The 25,864-nt window shown below is 35.2% G+C and overlaps 1 protein-coding gene and 1 long non-coding RNA gene across 9 annotated transcripts in view; one reads left to right on the plus strand and one right to left on the minus strand.

Moving 5' to 3' along the window:
- The window catches only part of LOC122688555, a 45,187-nt gene extending 21,050 nt beyond the window's left edge, over positions 1–24,137 (plus strand). The window contains exon 3 of one of the 2 annotated variants that reach the window (XR_006339501.1): positions 24,034–24,137. This is a non-coding gene — a long non-coding RNA (uncharacterized LOC122688555). Of the gene's footprint in view, positions 1–9,836; positions 9,918–24,033 lie in introns of those variants that run through there. The other variant, XR_006339502.1, reaches the window with a different exon arrangement.
- Positions 1–25,864, minus strand: part of MBD5 (methyl-CpG binding domain protein 5) — a 186,751-nt gene that overhangs the window by 92,694 nt on the left and 68,193 nt on the right. The gene's annotated exons all lie outside the window — the stretch shown is intronic.

Genomic DNA, 25,864 nt, shown 5'->3' on the forward strand with positions numbered 1-25,864 from the left:
TGGATTACAAAAAACTAGAACATTCTTAATGAGATGGGAATACGAGACCACCTTAACTGCCTCCTGAGAAATCTGTATGCAGGTCAAAAAGCAACAGTTAGAACCAGACATGGAACAGCAGACTGGTTCCAAATTGGGAAAGGAGTACATCAAATCTGTATATTGTCACCCTGCTTATTTAACTTCTATGAAGATTACATCATGCAAAATGCCAGGCACAATCTGGAATCAAGACTGCCAGGAAAAATATCAATAACCTCAGATATGCAGATGACACCCCACTTGTGGCAGAAAGTGAAGAAGAACTAAAGAGCTTCTTGATGAAAGTGAAAGAAGAGAGTGAAAAAGTTGGCTTAAAATTCAACATTCCAAAAAATAAGACTGTGGCATCCAGTCCCATCACTTCATGGTAAATAGATGGAAAAACAGTGGAAACAGTGAGAGACTTTGTTTTTTTGGGCTCCAAAATCACTGCAGATGGTGACTGCAGCCATGAAATTAAAAGACGTTTGCTGCTTGGAAGAAAAGCTATGACCAACCTAGACAGGGTATTAAAAAGCAGAGACATTACTTTGCTGACAAAGGTCCATCTAGTCAAAGTTATGGTTTTTCCAGTAGTCATGTATGGATGTGAGAGTTGGACCTTAAAGAAAACTGAGTGGCAAAAAATTGATGCTTTTGAACTGTGGTGTTGGAGAAGACTCTTGAGAGTCCCTTGGACTGCAAGGAGATCCAACCAGTCAATCCTAAAGGAAATCAGTCCTGAATATTCATTGGAAGGACTGATGCTGAAGCTGAAGCTTCAATACTTTGGCCACCTGATGCGAAGAACTGACTCATTGGAAGAGACCCTGAAAAACTGAAAGATTGAAGTCGGGAGGAGAGGGGGACGACAGAGGATGAGATGGTAGGATGGCATCACCGACTCAATGGACATGAGTTTGAGCAAGCTCTGGGGTTTGGTGGAGGACAGGAAAGAGTCGTGCATGACTGAGTGACTGAATTGACTGAACTGAACTAAGGAAAGTATCCCCTGAAAGGAGACAGAGAAGAGCACTTGGAATTCACACTGGGCTAGTAACTAGAATACTTCATAATTCATGAGATATAGAGTACATACTCAGCAGTGTCTTACCCAGTAATGGGGAATATGTAGACTTAGACTAAACACTGTTCTGGTATCACCTACTGGGTTTCAAAAGCTAGATCTGAAAGGATCAAACTGTTATTTCCAAGTAGCTTAACTGCATTCCAGAGCAAAGCTGAAGAATATTTAAAAGCATTCACAAATACTCAGGACCCTACGAGGAAAAATTCACAATGTCTAACATGAAATAAAAATGATCAGACATGGAATAAAGCAGGAAAATAAAACACATAGTGAGGAATAAAATCAATTAATCTTGAATGAAATCCCAGGGAATTATGCTGAGTGAAAAAGTCAATCCCCAAAGGTTATATACTATATGATTTCATTTATATAACAGTTTTGAAGTGACGAAATTTTAGAAATGGAGACAAGATTAGTTATTGCAGGACTTAGGAATGTAAGGTGGGCACAAGACAGAAGTGGTATGGTTATAAAAGGGCAACGTGAGGGATTCTTGTGGTTATAGAACTACCTTGACCATAGTGGTAGACATACAAACTTACACATGGGATAAAATTCTATAGAACTAAACATATATACATGCACATAAATGAAAAGTAAAATCAGGGAAATCTGAATAAAATCAATGCTTTGTATCAGTATATACTGGTTATGATATTATACTGGTTCTACAAAATTTTACTATTGGGGGAAAATGGGTAAAGTGTACATGAGATTTCTCTGTATTATTTCTTACACTTGCATGTGAACCTACAATTAAATGAATAAAAATTTCAATTAAAAAATCAATCAATTGAAACTGATCCAGACCAATACATTTTATTTGTTATTTTTAATTTTTTTTTACTGAAGGATAACTGTTTTACAGAATTTTGTTTTCTGTCAAACCTCAACATGAATCAGCCATAGGTATCCATATGTCCCCTCCCTCTTGAACCTCCCTCCCATTTCCTTCCCCATCCCACCCCTCTAGGTTGATACAGAGCCCCTGTTTGAGTTTCCTGAGCCAGACAGCAAATCCCTGTTGGCTATCTATTTTACATATGGTAATATAAGTTTCCATGTTACTCTTTCCTTACATCTTAGCCTCTCCTCTCCTCTCCCCATGTCTGTTCTCTATGTCTGTTTCTCCACTGCTGTCCTGTAAATAAATTCTTCAGTACCAGACTGATAGATTTTAGAATCAGTAGATAAGAAAACTGACACAGTTATTATAACTGTATTCCATATGTTCAAAAACATAAAGAGATATTCAAGATAGAAAAGAAAAACACCCGAATTGAACTTCTAGAAACAAAAACTATGATGTGAAAAATACACTGCATACGATTAATAGCAGATTAGACACAGCAGAAAAGGTTAGTAAACTTAAAGACATAATGATAGAAACAATCCAAAATGAAATGGAGAAAGAAGAGACTGAAAAAGAAAGGACAGTGTCATTGATCTGTGGGATAATTCAAGTGTAATTCAAGTGTACCTGGAACCCATAAGGAGAGAAGAAAGAAGGAACAACAACAAAACTTGAAGAAACAATGGCTAAAATCTTCTTGGATTTGATGAAAATCATAAGCCCAGAGAGCCAAGAAACACAATAAATCTCAAAAAAAAAAAAAAAAAAAGTATGAAGGAAACTACCTTAAAGTACATTATAATCAAATTATTTAAAATCACACATAAAAAAAGTCTGAAAAGCAGCTGAAAGGTGGAGGGGAATGTGTTATGTTCAAAAGACCAAAGTTAAGGATAACGGCAACTTCCTCACTGAAAACAATGCATGTGCGAAGACTGTAAGCTCTCATCTTTGAAGTACTAAAAAGTTCCCCTAAACCTGTCAACCTAGAATTCTATATTCAGCAAAAATATTTTTCAGAAATATAGGTGATGTAAAGGCTTTTTCAGATATACTAAGTTGAAAGAATTTAAGTAATGATTTAAAAAAAAAAGGACTTCAGGAAGATGCAAAATAATACCACATTGAAATCTGGATCTAAGACAAAGGGAAGGCAGAGTACCAGAAATAGTAATTATATGGCTAAACATATAAAATGTTTTTCTTGTGTTCAAATTTCTTTAAAGATAGTTAACAATTAAAAAAATGATTTGTGAGGTTTATAGAACACATAAAGGGAACATATAAAGCAAAGGAGAAAAGAACAAAGATCAAACGGACAAATAGCAAAATCATACACTTAACCCTAATCAAATCAATAACCATATTAAACATAAATGGTTTAAATACCCCAATTAAAAGGAAGAGGTTATCAGACTTCATTAAAAAACAGCTAAGCTGTCTAAAAAATCATTTTAAATATAATGGCAAAATGACAAAGGTAAATTCTATTAACACTAACCAAAAGAAAGACAGAACAGGCATTTGTTATAGACCAAACTGAAAGAAACCCAAATATCCATCACAGGTGAACAGACAGATAACCTGACTGTGGTACATCCAATATAGTGGAATACAACCCTGAAAAAGATAGTATTATTGACTCATGTAACACCAAGAATAAATCCCAAGAAAAGAGTCTAAGGAAAAAAGAGTATATAGTGCATTACCCCATTCATATAAAATTCTAGAAAAATATAAACTAGTCTATAATGACAGAAAATAGATTAGTGATTGCTTGGGGACATCAAGATGAGAGAAAGGAGGTAGAGATTAGAAAGGAATATAAGAAAACTCCTGGTGGACATGGGTATGTTAATTATCTTAATTGTGGAGAGGGTTCCACATATGTTAAAAGATCAAACCTTATCTTTAATATGTGTTATTTATTGTTATGTCAACTATATCATTATAAAACCATTAATAACTGTAGCAGGTGTGATCAATCAATGTTAAAAACAATAGATGAAGGTATAGGAGAAACTAGATTATTTGAATAGTATAAAATATTTCCTTTCAAATATTTATAACTACAAAGGAGGAAAACAGCAACTTTAAAGTGGAGAAATCTGACAGACACCCACTAAATCAAGTTATCAAGGTTAATATCATCAGTAGTAAGATATATCAACATCATGCACCACCAGGTATAATGCACTGAGAAGGGAAAATCACTTTCAAGTATCTGACCCCTAAATTCATAATCTCAACCTAGTTAGATAAAACATCAGATAAACTCAAGATAAGGGACATTAAGCAAAATGCCTGACTAGCTGGTATTCAAAGTGTCAGGGTCATGAGGGTATGGAGAGATTAAGGAACTCTAACAGATTGGAAGAGACTACACTAAGTGGACATGAAAATAAGTGTAATGTGGGATCTGCATCTGGACTGCATCTTGAAAAGAAAAAGTGTACTAATGGAAAAACTGGTGAAATCACAATAAAATATATAGTTTAATAATATTGCATCAATATTAATTTCTTAGTTTTGATAAGTGTATTATACTTATGTAAGATGTTAACATTATGGGAGACTAGGTAAAACCTACACGGAAATGCTCTGTACTATTTTTATAACCCTTTTGTTAGTCTATCACAAAACAAAAAAATTAAAAATAAAAATCAATCATAAGTTCAAGCAGATGAAGAAAATAGTAGCAGAACTCTTAACCTGTTTTGACTGATCTCTCTTTGGCATCATGACCTACATGACTGCCTGAAAGAGATGAATGAGAGAATCTGGAGATGAAATGACTGGATGGATGATGGTAATCTTTGAAGAACTACAGAAACTAGAAGAGACGATGAGAGACTCGATAATGAAACTTTCTAATTTTTTTGAAAAGGAAAAGAATGTAGAGATCTCAAACTATAAACTGGTCAGGCTTTAAATTGTGCTTTTTAAGCCCTGCACAATTTCTAGAAAAAAATTAGTGAACATATAGTTTTATACATGGTTAGAAAGGAAAACAGGGATGACTATGAGTTAGGTCAGTTTCACCAAGAACAAGTCATGTTAGGACAACCTCAATCATTTCCTGAAAGCACTGCTTGCTTGGCAGATCTGAAAAATACTATAAACGTAGTAAATTTGATTTTAAGAAGGTATTTGGCAGAGTCATTAGAAAGCTTGTGGGCCAAATGGTATAAAATAAGAGCTAGATAACATTTTAAAAGTAATATGTATTTATTACTGATTGAATGACTACAGATTTTATGACTCAATGTCCAAGATCAATCTCCTATTAGAATTCTCCACTGGCAGATCAAAAGGCTTCTTCTCTGCAGATGTTTTACCCTCTGAGCCATCAGGGAAGCCCTTTCTTCTCTGCAGTCCTATCCAGATAAACATTTTCCATTAACTAGGATGAGGAAACACTTAGATGGAAGGATGGCTGATGGCTGAAGAACAGAATTAGGATCCTAATATCCTTAAAGGAATTTAAAAAATCAGATCAGGTATTGATGGACCTATTTACAGGGAAGGAATGGAGATGCAGATGTATGGAATGGACTTATGGACACAGTGGGGAGAGCGGAGAGTGGGATGAATGGAGAAAGTAGTATTGACATATATACATATACACAACCATGTGTAAAACTGATAGCTAGTGATAAGCTGCCGTATAACTCAGGGAACCCAGTCTGGTGCTCTGTGTTGACCTAAAGGGGTAGAATGAGGGAAAGGGAGGGAGGCTCAAGATGAAGAGGACATATGTATAATTATGGCTGATTTGTGTTGTATGGCAGAAACCAACACAGCATTAACCAACACAGCATTGTAAAGCAATTTTCCTCCAATTAAAAAAAAAATTTAAAAAATAACATCAAGTGGAAGATGGAGGAGATATATTATATATGATATAGAAAACCTTTTCCTTTGGTTAACTACAAGTTCAGTAAGTTTTGCTGTACAATATAGATGGTATTGGACCAATGGGATCATACTTATCAGAAATTAATATTCAGCCTATATTAGAATGGAGAATTTTGACAAACCGTAAACATTGCCATATTTCACTCATCAAATTTCTTTCATAGAAAAATGAGAATGCCTTTGAAACAGTCTTTCTTAAAAAATCATCCTGTACAAATAGAATGAGAACCTGGATTTCATTTTAACCAGTTTCTGATTGTCTTGGTGAATACAGGGAGAAGAAACTCCATGTTAGTATAACAGACGAGCCTCTTTATTAATGTACCATGGCTAAGGCTGGGTGAGAATATTTATACATGCTAATTTGGCACAGCACCAGGATGGCAGTAGCATTAGAGCTGGAGAAAATAAATAGGAGAAGACAAATACTTCTTAAGTTCTGGTAACAGATGCTGAGCAGTAACTTTCCTATTGTGTCTGAGGGGCTAACCTTACTTTAATGGAAGCCAGCTCCACTTTCATTTTATATAAAAGGATTCCATCTGAGATTCCATTAGATGAAAGCTTCTTATATTTACAAATAAAGCAACACCTCCCAAATCAATGATCTTTTAAAACATAAGGATCAGAAGACAAAAGTATCCGGGTCACAGGATACACACTCATGAATTAACCAGAGACTAATACTAATAAAACCAAAAATAACCCAGTAGGCCATGTAATCAGTTTGCCAGGGATTGGCAAACTTTGTTAAACAGTTTGTCTCAATATCAATCCTTTTCCATTTCATACATTTTTATCTTATATAGAGATACTGAGGGCCTGAACTGGGATTTTGAGAGCAAGAATAGAGAGAAGGAATACAATTTAGTGGATCTGAAATAAGCAAATCTTAGTTATTATATGGATGTATGGGGTCTGAGGATAATGTAAGGAGTGTAGGAAAGGGATGGCAAATGAGTTTTAATTCACACGTTATCTGATATAGCACAGATCTCAGCAGAAACAGAGTGTATTCAAATTGGGTAATTGGTGAAAAACTTTACCTGCAAAGATATGGGCAAGATTTAGGGGAAATGGCAAGGGATAGTATGTGACTCTGGCGCTGGCAAAACCAGGGACCCATTATCACCCCTAAGTGAGAAAAGAGCAGTTTCTGGCATTGAAGTGGGTATTGACAGAAGTTTGTCCTTCAGTGCAGCCAATCTGTGGCAACTCCTGTAAAAATAAATATCTCAATATCAGTCTTCTCCCACTCTCTGATGTCCTGTACACGCCTCTCAGCAAACCCATCCAGAAGATAAGAGAACAAGAAAGCTCTTGATATACTCTTAAAGGTGACTGCACAAAGAGCTGGGTGAAGAGTCGTAAGCATAGTAATTCTAGCTGATTGACAGTAGTTGCCTACGACATCATGTAGAAAAGGATTCTGTGATGTCATCCAACCTCATTAGGATGAATAACCATGAGAGCCATGGTTTACGAGAATGGGATGAGGCAATATCAGCATGTGCTCATGAATCCTATGTTTGGAATAAGCATGTAATGGAGGAACAGCACCCTCTGTATCTCATGCTTCCCAACCCTGGACTATGAAGACTTTCACACTTCTAGTTTGTCTGAATGATAAATACCTATACAACAAATGAAACAAAATATATAAGAGAAACATATTAGGGAGCAGGGATGATAAATTCAGTTTAGGTTATGGTGACTTTGAGATGCCCAAAGACCATTCATGGATAAATGAATCTGAAGTTCAGTGGGAAAGTCTAGACTAGAAATCAGAGTTTTGGAACAGTCGTTTATACATGATAGTTGAAACCATAAAAGTGGAGAGAACACAGAGAAAAAGAAGTCATGGGTAAGTATGAAATCTGAGGAATCTCAACATTTTAAGTGAAGGGCACAGAAAAAACCTGCAAAAAGAAAAACAGCCAGAATAGTCAGAAGGTTACAAGCAGCACCATGGGATGTCAATTCATAGAAACCAAGGGAGTAGAACGTTGGTAGAAGAAAGTTGCCATGAATGTCAAATGTTGAAGAAAGGGCACTGAAAAATGGACTGAAAAATTTTCACTGCATATGACAATTAGAAGATCACTGGTGTCCTTGGTGAGAGCACTTCCAGCAATTTAATAAGAGAGGAAGCCCACTTTCAGTGGGGTGAGAAGTTAATGGTTGGTAGGGATGTGAACATTGCAAATATTGCTCTTCAGAATACAATGGATGAGGTGAAAAGGAGAATGAGTTGATGTAGTTAGAACAAAAATATGATCAGATGAGAATTTTTTTATGACCAAATAAAATTAAACTATGAGGAGAAGAAGCTAATGGAGTGAAACAGAATAAGTAAGAATGAGAGAACTACTAGAAATAGCTGGAGACTATTCTACCAGTACATCCTTAAGGGAAAGTATCTTGCCCACAGCTCCTGATACAGGTGACTAGCTAAATAGCAGACATATGGATTAGTTAATGACCTATTAAGAAAAAATGACTTGAATCAATTGGATTCTTTTCGCCAGGAGGATGAACTAAGAAATATGGAAATAATTGGTTGATTAGCAGTGGAAACTCAGATGAAAGAGTAAAGATAAAAAAAATAAAAGGAATAGTACAGCACTAATGAGTTAGATAAAATAAAACTATGAGTAGATAATGGAAGCATTTATTAGGTAGAGCACAATGAAGTTAGACGTTAGAGACACAGAAGAGAACAGAGATGTGTGGGAGAGGCAGAGGCTCCAAGAGAGGCCATGTCCCTCTAAAGGAGTGACAGAGTGCTGCTTTTGTATCTGACAGCTTTCCAGTTATGGCTCACTGGTATCCTACAGTAACTCATCTTTTCTCTTAATATGAATGGGTTTCTGTTCCTTGAATTCCAAACTCCAATACTAAGACAAGGACTAAAAGCAAAGGAATGGAAGAGATAGGAAAACTCAAGTGAAAAGGGTTGCTTTGCACAGTAAGTGAAAATCCAATGTTCAGTGATCCAAAGAAAGAAAGGACAGAGGTTGATGCAGGAGTTGCAAGGAAGTCCATAGTTTAAACATTTTTTTAAAAAAAATAAAGATTAAAATTAAATGAGTTAAGCATCCAGCTAAAGAAGTTTGAAAAGAGCCACAGAGAAAGCTCAAGGAAACATGAAGGAAGGAAATATAAATACAGGGGCAGGTGATGCAGAGAACAACATCAACAACCTCTATAACAGTAACAAACGAGAACAGCAAACCGAAAGCTGATTATCTGAAAAGATTACTTCAGTAAGCAGTTTTTGGACAAGACAGAACAAAGACAAAAGAGAATGCGCAAAGAAAACACAGAATGAAAAAGAGGAAATAACTACAGACACCACAAGATTTAAAAAGGACTACTATGAACAAATATGCATTAAAATATTTGAAAATAGGGATGAGGTAAATTCCCAGGAACATATAAAATATTGTAACTGTTACAAGAATAAAGAGCCTGAATAGGTAATACAGAAATTGAAGGAATAGTCAAAGAGCACCCCTCTGACAAAACCCCAGGACCAGAAGGCTATGCTGGTAGGTTTAAACATGTTTTAAGACATATAGAACTCTTATTTCATATAGTTGTAGTCAGAAAATATAAAAAGAGCAAAGGCTACCCACATTATTTATGAAGCTAATATAATTTTAGCTAACAAGATAAAAGCACACTGCAAAAAACAATCTAGCTGCTTGATGAACTTAGTATAGAATAAAAGCAAAAATATGACCTCACATGTTTGTTAATGCAAAAATGTATTTGCTATTTGTAAAAGATTTTTAACATGCAGCAGTAAAAAGTATAAATAATATACTAGACAGTAATTAGTTAATATTGCCTAAATGTCTGCCTTAAAGTAAGAAGCACAACCTTCTCCTTCCGATTCAAAACTACAGTGCATCCTCAGTGGTTCTCAACAATTCCTTTTCTTACTTTCAGTCTGCCAGCCTCCCCTCCTCTGCCATCACTGCTACTAATCCCTCATGTACGTCAGGTTGAACATGAACTTCAGAACATCTGCTGCATTTGTAGTTCATCTTGGAAGAGGATGAACTTTTTCCTTCAAAGCTCGTGAACTTCTGAGATTAAGAAAATCAGATTCCCCAAATCGGGATGAAAGTGAGAAGAAATCAGAATCCTGGACAAAGGGATATCTCTGCCATTGGTGCTGCAAATCTGGTACATCTGGTTAACCTGTTAGGACAACTTAGAAGCACTTATTTATAATGCACAGGAATCAATGAAATGAGCAGTTTGTTGTTTTGACTGCTGGGGGCGCACAATCTGTTTTTCACGGCTTCAGCATCTACTCCCTGCTAATCTGTGAAGAGGACATAAGGCTAGTAATGCCTTTGGATTAGGGAAGATGTCAATCACAGACCATGTTGCTTTTCTATTTTGTTATTTTAACTGGTTAGGGGAAGAAAAAGTTTGGGTAGTGTACTTTCCTTAATTTCAGATTTTTGACTCTGGAGGTGATTTCTTTCTTTTTTTCAAAACCTTTTTATTTTGCATTGTGGTATAGCCAATAGCAATGTTGTGAAAGTTTCATGTTAACAGTGAAAGGACTCATTCATACATATACATATATCCACTCTCCCCCAAACTCCCTGGAGGTGACTTATTTCTTCATGTTAGTACCATAGGGATTGAAGAGAAGATTCTAAAAACTATGGAAAACAGATTAGGTGGACATACTTTCAAAAAGATTACACAGGAATATTCTTCACAGATTGTCAAACTTCTCAATGCTCTAAAACATGCTGATGGCTTGCTTTTTCTTTTTTACAGAAACTCTTACAGAGTGAGAGCTGAATAATTTGCAAAAAGGTCTTTATCTTTACCTCCCTTCATCTCTATCTAACAAAAAGGATATCAAAAGGCTTGTAGCCTATTAGGTTTCTGGAACTAACTAAATTCCAGTAATGCAGAGTTAAAATTAAATTTAGAAATATACCATAACTCCTAGCCGAGAATTACACGCTGTACTTAAGAGGCTGAAAGGAAGTGAATTTTTCTGAACTTAGTTAAAAACGACTTTCATGTGCAGTTACACTGAATGAAAGAATGAAAGTGAATCTTTCATTGTAAAACATTATCCTGCGAGTTAATACTAAACTTAAATATTTCTTTAAATAAATCAAGAGATAGTACTTCCTACACTCATTGTAATGAGAAAGAAAGGGACAGATTTTTACAAACGCTATCTATACTCTAGACCTGACAAAAGGCAGCCACTGGCTGCAAAGGATGAAGAGAAATTCTTCGGGTAAACTAGTATAGAGAAGACCATTTAGCTCAGAGCCAGAGCTGAGGCTACTTTGCCTTGGTTTAAGATGCTGTCTGATTTAAACCAAGGTATAAAAGGGCTGTAATGCAAATATAATATAACAACATTAAGCAGTAACTTGAAAAGATGTTCAACATCTCTGTCATCAAAGAAATGCAAATCAAAAGCACAATGAGAAATCACCTCATTATCTGTCAGATTGGGTATTATCAAAATGACAATTTTGCAATATAAACAAATATTGAATAATGCTGTATACCTAAAACTAATATAGTATTATATATTAATTATACCTCAATAACAAAGTAGTAATTTGAAAGATGAAACATATCAAAAAAGGCAGAGAACAAAAGTTTTTTCAGTTCTCAGGCTATAGTGTACATTAGTGGTTCTGGAACTGTAGACTGCTTAAGAATCATCAGTGATGCTTGTTAAAATGCAGATGTGCAGGCCAGATTCGACAGTACCCTGACTGAGAAACTATAGGATAGCATTTAGGCATCTGCATTTTTTAACAAGCATTTCCACTTCCAAGTGGAAGTCTAAATGCAACATATTGAAAAACACTGGTCTAAAATATAAAAAAAGGGAAATAATCCTATTTGGCAGTTTCCCAGTTGATTTTGTTAATAAAAACCAATCAAATCCCATAACAAAGATTTGGAGTTTGGAATTGTGCTATGTTACTGTGTACTGCCTACATTGCTCTTATTACAGAAATAGCTATGGTAATAATAAAATGTTAAATCATGTTTTTCAGAAAACCAGAAAACCATTGTAATATAAAATTTTGTCTATCTTACTAGAATAGATATTTGCAATATTTTTTATATTCAGGAGAAAACCAATGAAGAAATTTCTACTTTGTGAGCAAAAATTAAACAGAAATTTATATAACATATATATCAGGCTATAGGAGGCTTACAGTAAATAATTGTTAAATGTTCTATTTGTTTTTCAATAGTTCAATACATCAGAGAACTGAAAAAAATTAGGTACATAAAAGGTCAACAGAAATAATCTTTCAGAGAATACATACTGTTATCTATATCCTTTGAACAATGTAAAATGTAAGACAAATGAATATTAACTTATCTGTTTTCAGAATAATGATTTGTAAATATTTGCTTTTAACTGACAACTTTACCAATATATCTATTAGGTTTCAGGCTACTAAGCTTTGATAAGATACAGACTAACTGAAGAAATATTTCTATTGTAAGAGTATCTGGATGCTTCCATTAATTCTTACATGCTTATTAATATCAGGCAGGTTGAACATATTAGATGAAAATGCTGTCTGCTGTTAAGAAACGCTTTTCATTTTAGATGACCCTCAAAATGCATTATTGGTGAAATATATGATGTCAAAAGAAAAGCATTCTAGAGTTAAAAATTACTTTCAGGCAGGAAAAAGATTTAAATAGTATCAGTTCAGTTCAGTCACTCAGTCCTGTCCAACTCTTTGTGACCTCATGAACCACAGCACGCCAGGCCTCCCTGTCCATCACCAACTCCCAGAGCTCACCCAAACCCATGTCCGTTGAGTCGGTGATGCCATCCAACCATCTCATCCTCTGTCGTCCCCTTCTCCTTCTGTCCTCAATCTTTCCCAGCATCAGGGTCTTTTCAAACAAGTCAGCTCTTCGCATCAGGTGGCCAAAGTATTAGAGTTTCAACTTCAACATCAGTCCTACCAATGAACAACCAGGACTGATCTCCTTTAGGGTGGATTGGTTGGATTTAGTTGCAGTCCAAGGGACTCTCAAGAGTCTTCTCCAACACCACAGTTCAAAAGCATCAATTCTTCTGCATTCAGCTTTCTTTATATACCAACTCTCACATCCATACATGACCACTGGAAAAACCATAGCCTTGACTAGACAGACCTTTGTTGATAAAAGTAATGTCTCTGCTTTTCAATATGCTGTCTAGGTTGGTCATAACTTAAATTACATTAAATTGTTGAGTATTTGCTAAAATATCTCATATTCAATGCAGAGACATATTAAGTCATTGGATCTAGTAAAGTAAAAATATGTCAAAAATATAGCTGCCTGCAAATTAAACCTGTAAAAAATTTTTGTTTGTGTCCTGAAATATAAATTCATGTGATAAAACTATTTTTAGATTTTTTTTCCCTAGTAGGTACTGTTAACATTCTTGTCTTAAATATCTAAAAAATAAACAACATTTCTCTAAATCCTTTACAGAAGATAAAAAATACCCTGAAACATAACCTGTGACTATCTATGATTAAATATTCACAAATCGCAGAATGTTTTCTTCTCTTGTCTCTTCCATTATTAGGTTTTTACAGAGTCCTGGGAGTATCGATTTATTGGCTTGAAATGTAGACTTTACAGACTTACGTGGTTTCTGAATATGCCTCTTAAAGGATGTAACCATTCCTTTCCCAACCAGTCCCCTTTTCTTGCTTTTCTTCAGTTCAGTTCAGTCACTCAATCGTGTCTGACCGTGTGTGACCCCATGGACTGCAACACGCCAGGCCTCCCTGTCCATCACCAACTCCCAGAATTTACTCAAACTCATGTCCATTGAGGTGGTGATGCCATCCAACCATCTCATCCACTGTCATCTCCTTCTCCTCCCGCCTTCAATCTTTCCCAGCATCAGGGTCTTTTCCAATGAGTCAGCTCTTCACATCAGGTGGCCAAAGTATTGGAGTTTCGGCTTCAACATCAGTCCTTCCAATGAATATTCAGGACTGGTTTTCCTTTAGGATGGATTGGTTGGATCTCCTTGCAGTTCAAGGGACTCTCAAGAGTTTTCTCCAACACCACAGTTCAAAAGCATCAATTCTTTGGTGCTCAGTTTTCTTTATAGTCCAACTCTCACATCCATACATGACCACTGGAAAAACCATAGTCTTGACTAGACAAGACCTTTGTTGGCAAAGTAATATCTCTGCTTTTTAATGTGCTGTCTAGGTTGGTCATAACTTTTCTTCCAAGGAGTAAGTGTCTTTTAATTTCATGGCTGCAGTCACCATCTGCAGTGATTTTGGAGTCCCCCCAAAATAAAGTCTGCCATTGTTTCCACTGTTTCTCCATCTATTTGCCATGAAGTGATGGGACCAGATGCCATGATCTTTGTTTTCTGAATATTGAGCTTTAAGCCAACTTCTTCACTTGCCACTTTCACTTTCATCAAGAGGCTCTTTAGTTCTTCTTTACTTTCTGCCATAATGGTGGTGTCTTCTCCATATCTGAGGTAATTGATGTTTCTCCCAGCAATTTTGATTCCAGGCTTCATCCAGCCCAGCGTTTCTCATGATGTACTCTGCATGTAAGTTAATTAAGCATGGTGACGATATACAGCCTTGATGTATTCCTTTCCAAATTTGGAACGAGTCTGTTGTTCCATGTCCAGTTCTAACTGCTGCTTCCTGACCTGCATACAGATTTCTCAGGAGGCAGGTCAGGTGGTCTGGTATTCCCATCTCTTTCAGAACTTTCCAGTTTATTGTGATCCACACAATCAAAGGCTTTGGCATAGTCAATAAAGCAGAAATAGATGTTTTTCTGGAACTCTGTTGCTTTTTCGATGATCCAGCAGATGTTGGCAATTTGATCTCTGATTCCTCTGCCTTTTCTAAAACCAGCTTGAACATCTGGAAGTTCATGGTTCATGTACTGTTGAAGCCTGGCTTGGAGAATTTTAAGCATTACTTTGCTAGTGTGTGAGATGAGTGCAATTGTGTGACAGTTTGAGCATTCTTTGGCATTGCCTTTCTTATGGATTGGAATGAAAACTGACCTTTTCCAGTCCTGTGGCCACTGCTGAGTTTTCCAAATTTGCTGGTATATTGAGTATGGCACTTTCACAGCATCATCTTTTAGGATTTGAAATAGCTCAACTAGAATTCCATCACCTCCACTAGCTTTGTTCGTAGTGTTGCTTCCTAAGGCCCACTTGACTTCACATTCCAGGATGTCTGGCTCTAGGTGAGTGATCACACCATTTTGATTATCTGTGTTGTGAAGATGTTTTTTGTACAGTTCTTCTGTGTATTCTTGCTACCTCTTCTTAATATCGTCTGCTTCTGTTAAGTCCATGCCATTTCTGTCCTTTATTGAGCCCATCTTTGCATGAAATGTTCCCTTGGTATCTCTAATTTTCTTGAAGAGATCTCTAGTCTTTCCCATTCTATTATTTTCCTCTATTTCTTTACATTGATCACTGAGGAAGGCTTTCTTATCTCTCCTTGCTATTCTTTGGAACTCTGCATTCAAATGCTTTTCTTAGAGAAATATAAAAAGGAATTCCAAGAGAGATTAATATAAGTAGATATTCCCAAAAGTCTTTAAAACCCTATTATAGTTTTTCACTGGAATCACATTGATCTATGTGAATCTAATATATTATTGTAACTCTCCACTGAGATCTTTACTATTGTTCAATAAAGTTTACAATTTTTTCACGGAGATCTAGTGTACTTTTGTTCATTTTATTTCTGTGTAATTTTACTCTTTTTGGTTGTAGTAAATAGCATGTTTTTAAACTTTTTCTTTTAATGTTAGAAGTTCAATTTATTTTTGTACATTGATTTTATAGTCAGTCTCCTTGCTAAACTCTCATGTTATTTTTAACAGCTTGCCTGTTAATTATTTTGAGTTTTCCATGCAGATAATCATGTCATCTACAAATGAGTGCAGTTTTATTTCTCCCTTTCAAATGCTTGTACTTGATGCTTCTTTTCTGTCCTTGCTGTGGGGACTCTGACCTCCACTACCATGTTAGATTCTCTTGGTCTAATTTTAAAGAAAATGTCTATATTACATTGGTAAGAATAATATTTGCTGCATATTTTTGATAGACACCCTTTATCAAGAAAATCCCATGGACAGAGGAGCCTCGTGGGCTACAGTCCATGGGATTGCAAAGAGTGATCAACTAATGACTGAGCAGCTAACACTATTTCACACTTTATCAAGTTAGGGAATCTTCCCTTTTTTTCCAATTTCATGAAGAGGGTTTTTTTGTCTCCCGTAATGTAGGTGAATGAGTCAAGTAAATTATTAAGAAATCTATTGAGATGACCATGTTTTTTTCTCCTTTAATCTGTTAATATGCTAAATGACACATACAGATTTTTCCCTCTAATGTTAAACCATACTCACATTGTTTCGGTACCCTTCTTAGTCCTGATGGATTTTTGTTTTTATATATTGCTGTATTCAGTTTACTAATGTTTTAAGATTTGATATTAATATTTATGAGTAAGAATGAATCACACTTCTATTTTATCTTTCTGCCTTTGTCTGGTTTGGATATTAAGATTTTGATATAGATGTACCTGCTAAGGTTGGGGCTATTTATTTTTTTCTATTCTCTGAAATAGTGTGTAAGTTTGAAATGATCTTTTTTTTTTTTTTTTTTTTTAGAAATGTCACAGGTCAGCTGTAAACTCTGCCAGAGCAGTGTTTTTTTATTTTTTAATGAAAAGGTTTCAACAAAGTATTTAACTCTTTAATGATTACAAGATTATTTTGGCTTTCAATTTGTTTGAGTCATTTCTGGTAAACCGTAATTTGTAGCAATTTGTGTATTTTACCTAAGTTTCCAAAATTTATTGGTATAAAGCTATTATAGTATTCTCTTACCTCCTTTAATCACTATTTGATTTTTTTTTCCTATTTGATTTTAAGGTGTGTACCTTTTAAAAAAACTCATAATATCACTTATATTTTTGCCTTTTCTCTTTAATTTTTAACTGATTAAACTTCCAGAAGTTCATCTGTTTTGTAGGTCTTTTAAAAGGAGGAATTTCAGGCTTTGTTGTTCCTAGCTACTAAATGTATACTCTCTATTTCATTTATTTCTGCTCTTTGTTATCTCATTCTTACTTTTTGTTTCTAAAGCTAATGTTCATTTTCTAACTCATTAAATCAGAAGGACGCCTAGGGCATCAGTTTTCAACTTCCCTCCTTTTCTAAGGTTCTTTTTCTCTAAATGTAATAAGCATTTAAGGTTATGTATCCTGTACATTTGATATGTTTAGTTTTTGTCCAGTTAGGATTATTTCATTTATGTTTCATGAGTTATTCAACGATCTTTTTCCTTTAAATTTCCAAACGTATAGTCATTAAAAAATTTACCTTCTAGCTATTGACTTTTATTTATATGTCAGAAGATGTGCTCTGTAAGATAATTCTCTGAAATTTATTGACAATTTGTGATTAAAAACATGATGAATTTTTAAAAATGACTAATCACTTGAGAAGAATGCATATTGTCTAATTACTGGATTCCAGTTCAATCAACCAAATGTACGTTAAAATTTATTCTGATTCTGAATTGATCCATTTCTACCTTTGGTTTCATTGAATTCTAATATATTTTGAACTCATGTTTTTACGGGCATAGAGGATTAACATTATTACATATATTTTTTCCTTTTATCTCCTTAGTTTGTCCTGATTGTTGGAAACTTTAGGCATGTCAATTCTCTAACACTTGTTTTTGTTTAAATTTCACTCATTTCTCTCACTCCCCAGACTCTACCTCATACAAGCACCAATCTGTTCTCTATATTTATGAGCTTGATTTTTTTTTTTTAGATTCCACCTTATCAGTGAGATCATACAGTATTTGTCCTTCTCTGACTTATTTCACTTAGCATTATGCCCTTCAGTTCCATCCATGTTGTCTCAAATGGCAAGACTCAATTCTTCTTTATGGTGGAGTAATATTCCATTGTATATATACACCACGTTTTCTTTACCCAGTCACCCACTGATGGATGATTAGGTTGCTTCCATCTTTTGGCTACTGTAACTAATGCTGCCGTGAACACAGGGGTGTATATATCTTTTCAAATGAATGTTATCACTTTCTCCAAATAAATACTCAATAGTGGAACTTCTGGATCATTTGGTAATTCTATTTTTAATTTTTTGAGGAACTTCCTTACTGTTTTCTGTAGTGGCTGCATCAATTTACACTCCTACCAACAGTGCACAAGGGTTCCATTTTCCTCATGTTAGTCAACACTTTTTTTTGTCTCTGATGACAGCCATTCTAACAGGCATGAGGTGATATCTCATTGTGGTTTTGATTTGCATTTCTTTGTATATTAATGATGAAAAGTGAAAGTTAAGTCACTCAGTTGTGTCCAATTCTTTGCAACACCATGGACTGTAGCCCACCAGGCTCCTCTGTCCATGGGGATTCTCCAGGCAACAATACTGGTGTGGGTTGCCATTTCCTTCTTCAGGGAATTTTCCTGACCCAGGACTTGAACCCAGGTCTCCCATGTTGCAGGCAGACTCTTTACCCTCTGCACCACCAGGGAAGTCCATATTAATGATGTTGAGCATCTTTTCATGTACTTGTTGGTCATCTCTATGTCTTCTTGGGAAAAATGTCTATTGATCTTCCAATTGATCTTCCTCTCAATTTTTACTTTTTAATTTTGAAAAATGTGTGCTATTGAGTTCTTGTACATTTGTCCCTTATCAGATGTAAGATTTGCAATAATTTTCTCCCATTCAGTAGGTTACATTTTTGTTTTGTTGATGGCTTGTTATGGTGAATAGAAGATTTTTAGTTTTATGTAGCTCCCCTTGTTTATTTTTGCTTTTGTTGTGCCGTTTTTAGTGTTAAATTCAACAAATCATTGCCAAGACCTAAGTCAAGGAGTTTATTGTCTAGGTTAACTTCTAGGAATTTTTATGGTGTTAAGTCTTACATTCAAGTATTTAATCTAATTTGAGTTAACTTTTGTGTATGGTGTAAGACAGCGGTCCAGTTTCATTCTTCTTCATGTGACTGTTCAATTTTTCCAGCACCATTTATTGAATAGACTGTCCTTACCCATTGTATATTCCTGGCTCCTTTGTTGTAAATTAATTGACCATACATGCATGGATTTATTTCTGGGACCTTTATTCTGTTCTATTGATCTCCACAGTTGTTTTTTGCTAATACCACATTGTTTTAATTACCACAGCTTTGTAACAGAGTTTGAAACCAGGGAGCATATTATATATCTTTCTAGTGAATCGAACCTTTCATTATTATGTAGTGACTATCTCTAGCCATGCCTTTCACACTAAAATTGATGCCCCAGCTTTTGTTTGGTGTTTGCCCAGCATAACTTTCTACTCTGCTTTTATTTTCAACTTTTTCAAGTCTTTATGTTTTCAGAGTGTCACTGATTGTAATTGCTAATGTATTTAGACTTGTTTCAACAGCCCTACACCTATTGCTTTCTGTTGGTCTCACTTGTTTCTATTTTTTAAAAAACTCTTTTTATCTTAAAAATTGATTGTTACAGTTCTTGTTTGGAACTATTTCTGCTTTCTCCCTTCTATTGGACTGGACATCATTTTCTTTTTTTTTTTTTTGCAGGCCTGAGTGGCTTGTTGGATTTTAATTCCCTAACCAGGGATCAAATCCTGGCGCTGGCAGTGAAGGTGCCAAGTCCTAACCACTGGACTTACAGGGAATTCCCCTTATACACTCTTTTCATACTCTTTTAATTTCCCTGGAAATTTTACTATACTATGCATACTGATAATCCCTGCTGTAGTCCTCCCCAGGCTTTCATGCTATTATTGTCTAATACTACACTCTTCCCATTTTCTTCAACCTCTGAAACTTTAAATAGTATCTATTATCACTACTACTAGAATGGTATTTTTATATAGATCTTATTGGATTTATTTTATTTGCCAATTTTTTTCACTAATCATTCCTTCTAGCATAATATATTTGCCTTTGAAATTATTTCCTTTTTTCCTGTCATTTTACTGATTTTTTTCTTAATCATTTCCTTTTAGAAGTTTCTTTAGTTTATGTCTGTTGGTGGTGAACTCTACCTTTAGTTTTCTACCTGATTTTTTTTAAGAACTTTGGCTTGAAAAAAAGTATTGTTAGGCACACAATTTTAGATTGACAAGTATTTTCTTTCAGCACTTTAAAGATACTCCACTGATTTCTAGCTTCCATTGTTTCTTCTGAGGGGTCTGTTGTCCCTTTCATTGTTTCTTTTCAGGTGATGTGTTTTTAGCCCTCCAGGCTGCTTTTAGTATCTTTTCTTGTCTTTGATATCTTACAGTTTTAACATACAATCTCAAGGTATGGATTTCTTTTTATTTTTCTTGCCTGTTATATTTTGTGCTTCTGCTATTTGTAGACTCTATTCTTCACCATTTCTGAAAAATTATCAGTTATTAGCTCTTCAAATATTGTCTGACCTTCATTTCCTCTATTTTCTCTGTGGGAGACTTTGATTAGTCTAACATTGTCCATTTAAGCCTCCAAATTGCTGCCTCTATTTCACGTTTTTTATGTATTTGTTTTTCTCATGTAGTCTGTCATATTAAAACATCTCATCTGATCCACCAACTCTCCCTTCAGATGTGTTCAAACATGCATAACCCATTCTGCCAACAATTTGTTTACTGACTATTTATTTACTTATATTTTTAATTTTTGGCTCTGTTGGGTCTTAATTGCTAGGTGGGCTTTTTCTCATTGTAGTAAGTGGGGGCTGCGCTCTAGTTGCAGTGCATGGGCTTCTCATCATGGTGGCTTCTCTCATTGCAGAGTATGGGCTTTAGGGTGTGTGGGCTTCAGTAACTGTGGTGCATGGGCTCAGCAGTTGTGGTTCCTGGGCTCTAAAGAACAGGCTCAATAGTTGTGGGACATGGGCTTAGCTGTTCCACAGCATGTGGGGTCTTCCTGGACCAGGGATCAAACCTGTGTTTCCTGCACTGGTAGTTGATTCTTTACCACTGAGCCACCCGGGTCTGTTGACTCTTAAAGTCCTCTTGTTTCCAACGTTCTATGCCTGGAAATTCCATGGACAAAGGAGCTTGGTGGGCTACAGTCTGTGGGGTTGCAAAGAGTCAAACACAACTGAGTGACTGAGCACACAATTATTTTATACGTAGACAATTTAATACAGGGAATTGGTTACATTGGTTTTTAGAAAGGACCAGAAAAACAAAGAATAAATGGCAGATCAAATAAAAAAGAAACAGGAGTAATAGCCAGAGCTCAGAAGCTATTAGCATTTCCTGTTTGGAGCCTGTAATCCTAGACTCACTGAGCTGCTGTTGCAGTCACTTTTGAGTCCACCAACTTGTATTACCTCAACTATGGCCAGAATTATCAAAAAACCACTTCCTCTTCCCAAAGTGCTAGGTTCCAGAATCACCTTTTCCCTATTGGCCAAATAGCTACTCTTTCTTTATAGTCTGCAACTGGTGCCTTTTATTGGAAGAATTTAATAAGAAACTTGTCAGGTGAACCAGGCGTATTCAACTCCTCACCCGATACAGTACAAAGGAGAGCATAGAATGTTGGAAACAAGAGTGGGCTGCCATTCCCTTCTCCAGGGGATCTTCTGCACCCAGGGATTGAACTCGCATCTCCTGTTCTCTTGAGTTGGCAGGAGATTTTTTTTTTTTTTTTTTTTACCACTCAGCCATCTGGGAAGCCCACAAAATAATTAGAATGGCTTTTATTTTCCTGACTAGATACTAATATACCTATCCATTGAGGATTTCTTTTTCACGTCAATGATTACATTTTCCACTTGTAAGTTCAATTCTGTAGGATTATTTTTTAAAAAGGATTTCAGATTTGCTTTCAATATTCTATACCTGATAATTTCAATATCTGCAGTCCTTAGGGTCTAAATTTGTAATCTGCCATTTCTACTGTAAAAATTAATAAACAGAAGCCTCAATTAAATGGAGCTAGGATACCAGAAGAGGGAGCTCTCATGCTCTGAGATGACAGCGGAATCCAAGAGAACTCTTCTTTCCTGGCAACAACTCCACCAATCATAAATTCTTAGTTTACTATAGCCCTCCTAATGTCCTTTCCCCCTCCAGAGAGGGCTTAGTTTTCCTTCTCTTGCTTTGTGGAGACTTGCATGTGGCTCACCATGGTTGCAGAGTCCAAACTGCATTTCTCTGCTGATCTTAAATTAACATTTTTTTGTTTGTGTGGTTTTTTTTTTTTCTGGAGAAACAACTGGCAGTCTTTTTTTTTTTTAGTTCAATACTGCTAAATCTCACTAATGGTGGGTTATTTCTTTATGTGTTTGCTGGACTTTGATTATGAACTCATATATGGTTGACATAATTTGAAACAAAACAGGAGGGGAAAAAAGCCCACTTGGGAGTTTTAAGTGAGCATAATCTCCTTCAGTTTCTTATCTTGTTGTTGGCCTAACAGGTTTCTTCCTGGATTAAGTGTTTTTCGGTTTCATTGGCCATTAAGACAACATCCTTGTCTTGTATGTTTATTGGTCATGCTTCAGTTTCAGTTTCAGTCCAAGTTTTTGCTTTCCCTGCCTGTTGAAATTTTACTTCAACCTATGGAATCTAACAATGACACAATATTAAGTTTTATGCAAGATTTGGTTGTTTAGAAGTAAGACAGTCCTTCAGAGCAATCTGTAACACTGCTAAAAATGGATGTTTGTATTCTGATTTTCTACTTACTCCTCTATTTTCAAAATAGCATTATTTTTATAATAAAGACAATAGTTTCTAAAAAAATTTAATGGTAATTCAGACTTGAGCAAGAATATATTACTTTTCTTCTTTCAATTATTATTATATTTTATTTCCAATTAAATATCTCTTTCATTTTAACCATAAATAATAAAATATGAATAGCAATTTCTTATTTAATTTAATTTTATATGATGTACCTTAATCTCTCCAAATTCTTTTTATTTCATATTTTATGTAAACTACTAATCTCACTAATATTAAAAATAGGAAGATGTAATCCACAAAATATTTGTTGCTTTCCAAATAGGTCAATGGATAGCAAAAAATTATATGTTTGTGATTGCCTAATTTCACATTTGTAAATAAGTACTTTTCCTATATATACTATTAAAATATATCTAAGCTATAACAAATTCTAAGTGAGTTTAATTATAATAATGGACACTTTGGAGATAATTCAGATAAAGCTAGCTAAAATTAATAAATAAAAATGTATTTTTTAGAATTAGTGGGTTATTTCAAGATGGAATGAGATAAACATTTCTTTTCAATAATAGGAAAACCTTAAGTATTTCTGGTAAGGTGAAAAAAATCTTTTAACACAGCTGATGAGCTATTTATGATACAATATAAAAACTGAAATTATTCTGATAAAAAGTTGAATTATTTATTCTATTTTAGCAGCAATACAAAAAGAAATTTAATCATGCTCTCATAACTTGCAAAGCTATAACTTATTAAGCAGTAAAAGAAATGCTTAAAATAAGGAAATTACATGCTACTTTTCAATTCTGGAAAGGCATGCTCCTAAACTTTTAAAACAGGTTAGCAATTTTGGAGGTTAATTTGAAAAAGTAGCAATATGTTTCATGAAATTTATCAGGAAACCAAATGTCATTAAACTGACTTTTTTTTTACTTTTTATCTTTGCTTGAATAGTTAAGGATTAATATAAAAAACCATTTTTCTCATATAAACTTTTTTAAGGAGTGAAAATATACATAAAGTAATGAATACTGCAGTAAGCATGAAAAGAAAAAGGCAATTTATATGGCTTATCTATATTTCCTTGCATATGCTCTGAATTACAAAAGGGAATATACAAAGGCTTTTAAAGAGGGCTTCCAGGCTCAATAGCAAATCTTGACTACATAATAGCTAAACTCTGTATTCTGGGAACATTTTTTCAAGTAAATTTAATGTACTGACAAAATGGATACTTGTATTTCATTCATTCCCATGATAAACTTAAGAAATGTGTAGTCACTCAATTAACCAAACTTCTGGAGCACCAAGTTTAAATTGAAAATATGAACTAACTTTCCTTCTCCCTTCCTTCCTGGAGGTACCCACTGTCAAGAATACCCTTGAAGAAGGGAGAGGATGTAGAGTATTTACACTGTGCAGAAGAGACAGAAGACAAAGTAAAAGAGAAGTATTGGAGAAAGCTACACAGAAGAAAGAATTTCTTAATCTCCTTTCTAGATTGATGCAGTTTCTTACATTTTGATGAAAAGAATTTAGGGGAAGCAGTGAGAGACAAATAATTACAACATCAATGCTAAGACTGTAAGAAACCCAGAGTAGTCAAACGTGGCTCCTATTTATTTGTGTAAGCTGTCCACTAAGTAAAAACATGGTTGTATCACAGTGGATCCAACTGGCAGTGATTTTCTAGTACAAGTGACATCTGTCAATGTCCAAAGACATCTTAATTATCTTTATGGGTGTATATATGTATGTGCGCACGTGTGTTTGTGTGTGTGTACACATATATGCTATTTGTACCTATGCTACTTGGGTTATAGAAGGCACAGGAAAGCTCCCAACAACAAGAAATTATCCACTCCAAAATGTCAATAGTGCTGAGGATGAGAAATCTTGTCTTACAACCACAGATGTGCTCTTTTCCTTCAGTTCATGAATGAAGGATGGTTAGAGGAGTTAATATTTGGTGGGGGACTTCTCTGATGGCTCAATGTTTAAGGGACTTCTCCAGTGGCTCAGTCAGAAAAGAATCTGCCTGCACTGCAGGAGATCCAGGTTCAATCCCAGGGCTGGGAAGATCCCCTGGAGAAGCAAACAGCGGACCCACTCCAGTATTCTTGCACAGGAAATCCCCACGGACAGAGGAGCCTGGTGGGCTACAGTCCATGGGGTCGTACGAGTCAGACACAACCTAGCAACTAAACCACCACCAACAGTGGTTAAGAATCTGCCTTGCAATGCCAGGGACACAGGTTTGACCCCTGGTTAGGGACCTAAGAACCCACATGCCACAGAGCAACTAGAAGCTGGTGGACCACAACTACTGAGCCCCTGCATCACAAGTAGAGAATCCATGTGCTGCCCCGAAAGATCCCACACGGCACAACAAAGATCTGGTATGCTACAACCAAGACCTGATGCGGCCTAATAAATAAATAAATATTTTAAAAATATCTGGTGGAAGTGATTTACTGGGAAAATAACTTATTGCTTATTGAAGGTAGAAATTGGGATACATTTTTACTACACAAAGACAATGACCTATATCTGACCCCTAAAGATTATAAATGCTACAATGAAGATTTAAGATGAAAATTAATCTAGTTCACTGTCATCTGTGGGCACTGGTCACCTTGGCTGCCAGAAAGTTTTGAACACTTTATCTCTGGCTAACTTTCTACAACATGATTCCAATCTTCTCAAGGCAGAGACTGGAAAACTAGTACTCTCAGACTGTCTTGTAGCTAGGCAAGTGTCTTTGGTCCCAGCAATCAAATTCAGAATGTGATTTGAAATTGAGAGCAAACAGCCAGAGGATGCAACTCTTCTTGGAAAACTTGATTTGGCGGTGGAAACATGAGGTTCTTTGGGGATAACAGTGGTGTTTAGATGAATGCATCATAAGTGCTGGGAGCCACTGGAGTGTTTTCTTTTTTTTTTTTGCTAGAGGAGCTCCTAGAAGATGCTTAGATAATGTTATATCTATTATCTGAAGATAATAAATATCTGAAGTTATAAACTTCAGAGCCAGCTCTCCGGTCCTAATGGAGTCTGTTAGCTACTTATTTAATTATAATTAAATTTATATAAATATAAAATGTCTACTTAATAATTATAATTAAATAATATAATTATTTTATATTATTTATTATATAATAAATATAACAAATATTATATAACATATATTT

Source organism: Cervus elaphus, chromosome 33 (genome assembly GCF_910594005.1).
Source record: "Cervus elaphus chromosome 33, mCerEla1.1, whole genome shotgun sequence".
Lineage (NCBI taxonomy): Eukaryota > Metazoa > Chordata > Mammalia > Artiodactyla > Cervidae > Cervus > Cervus elaphus.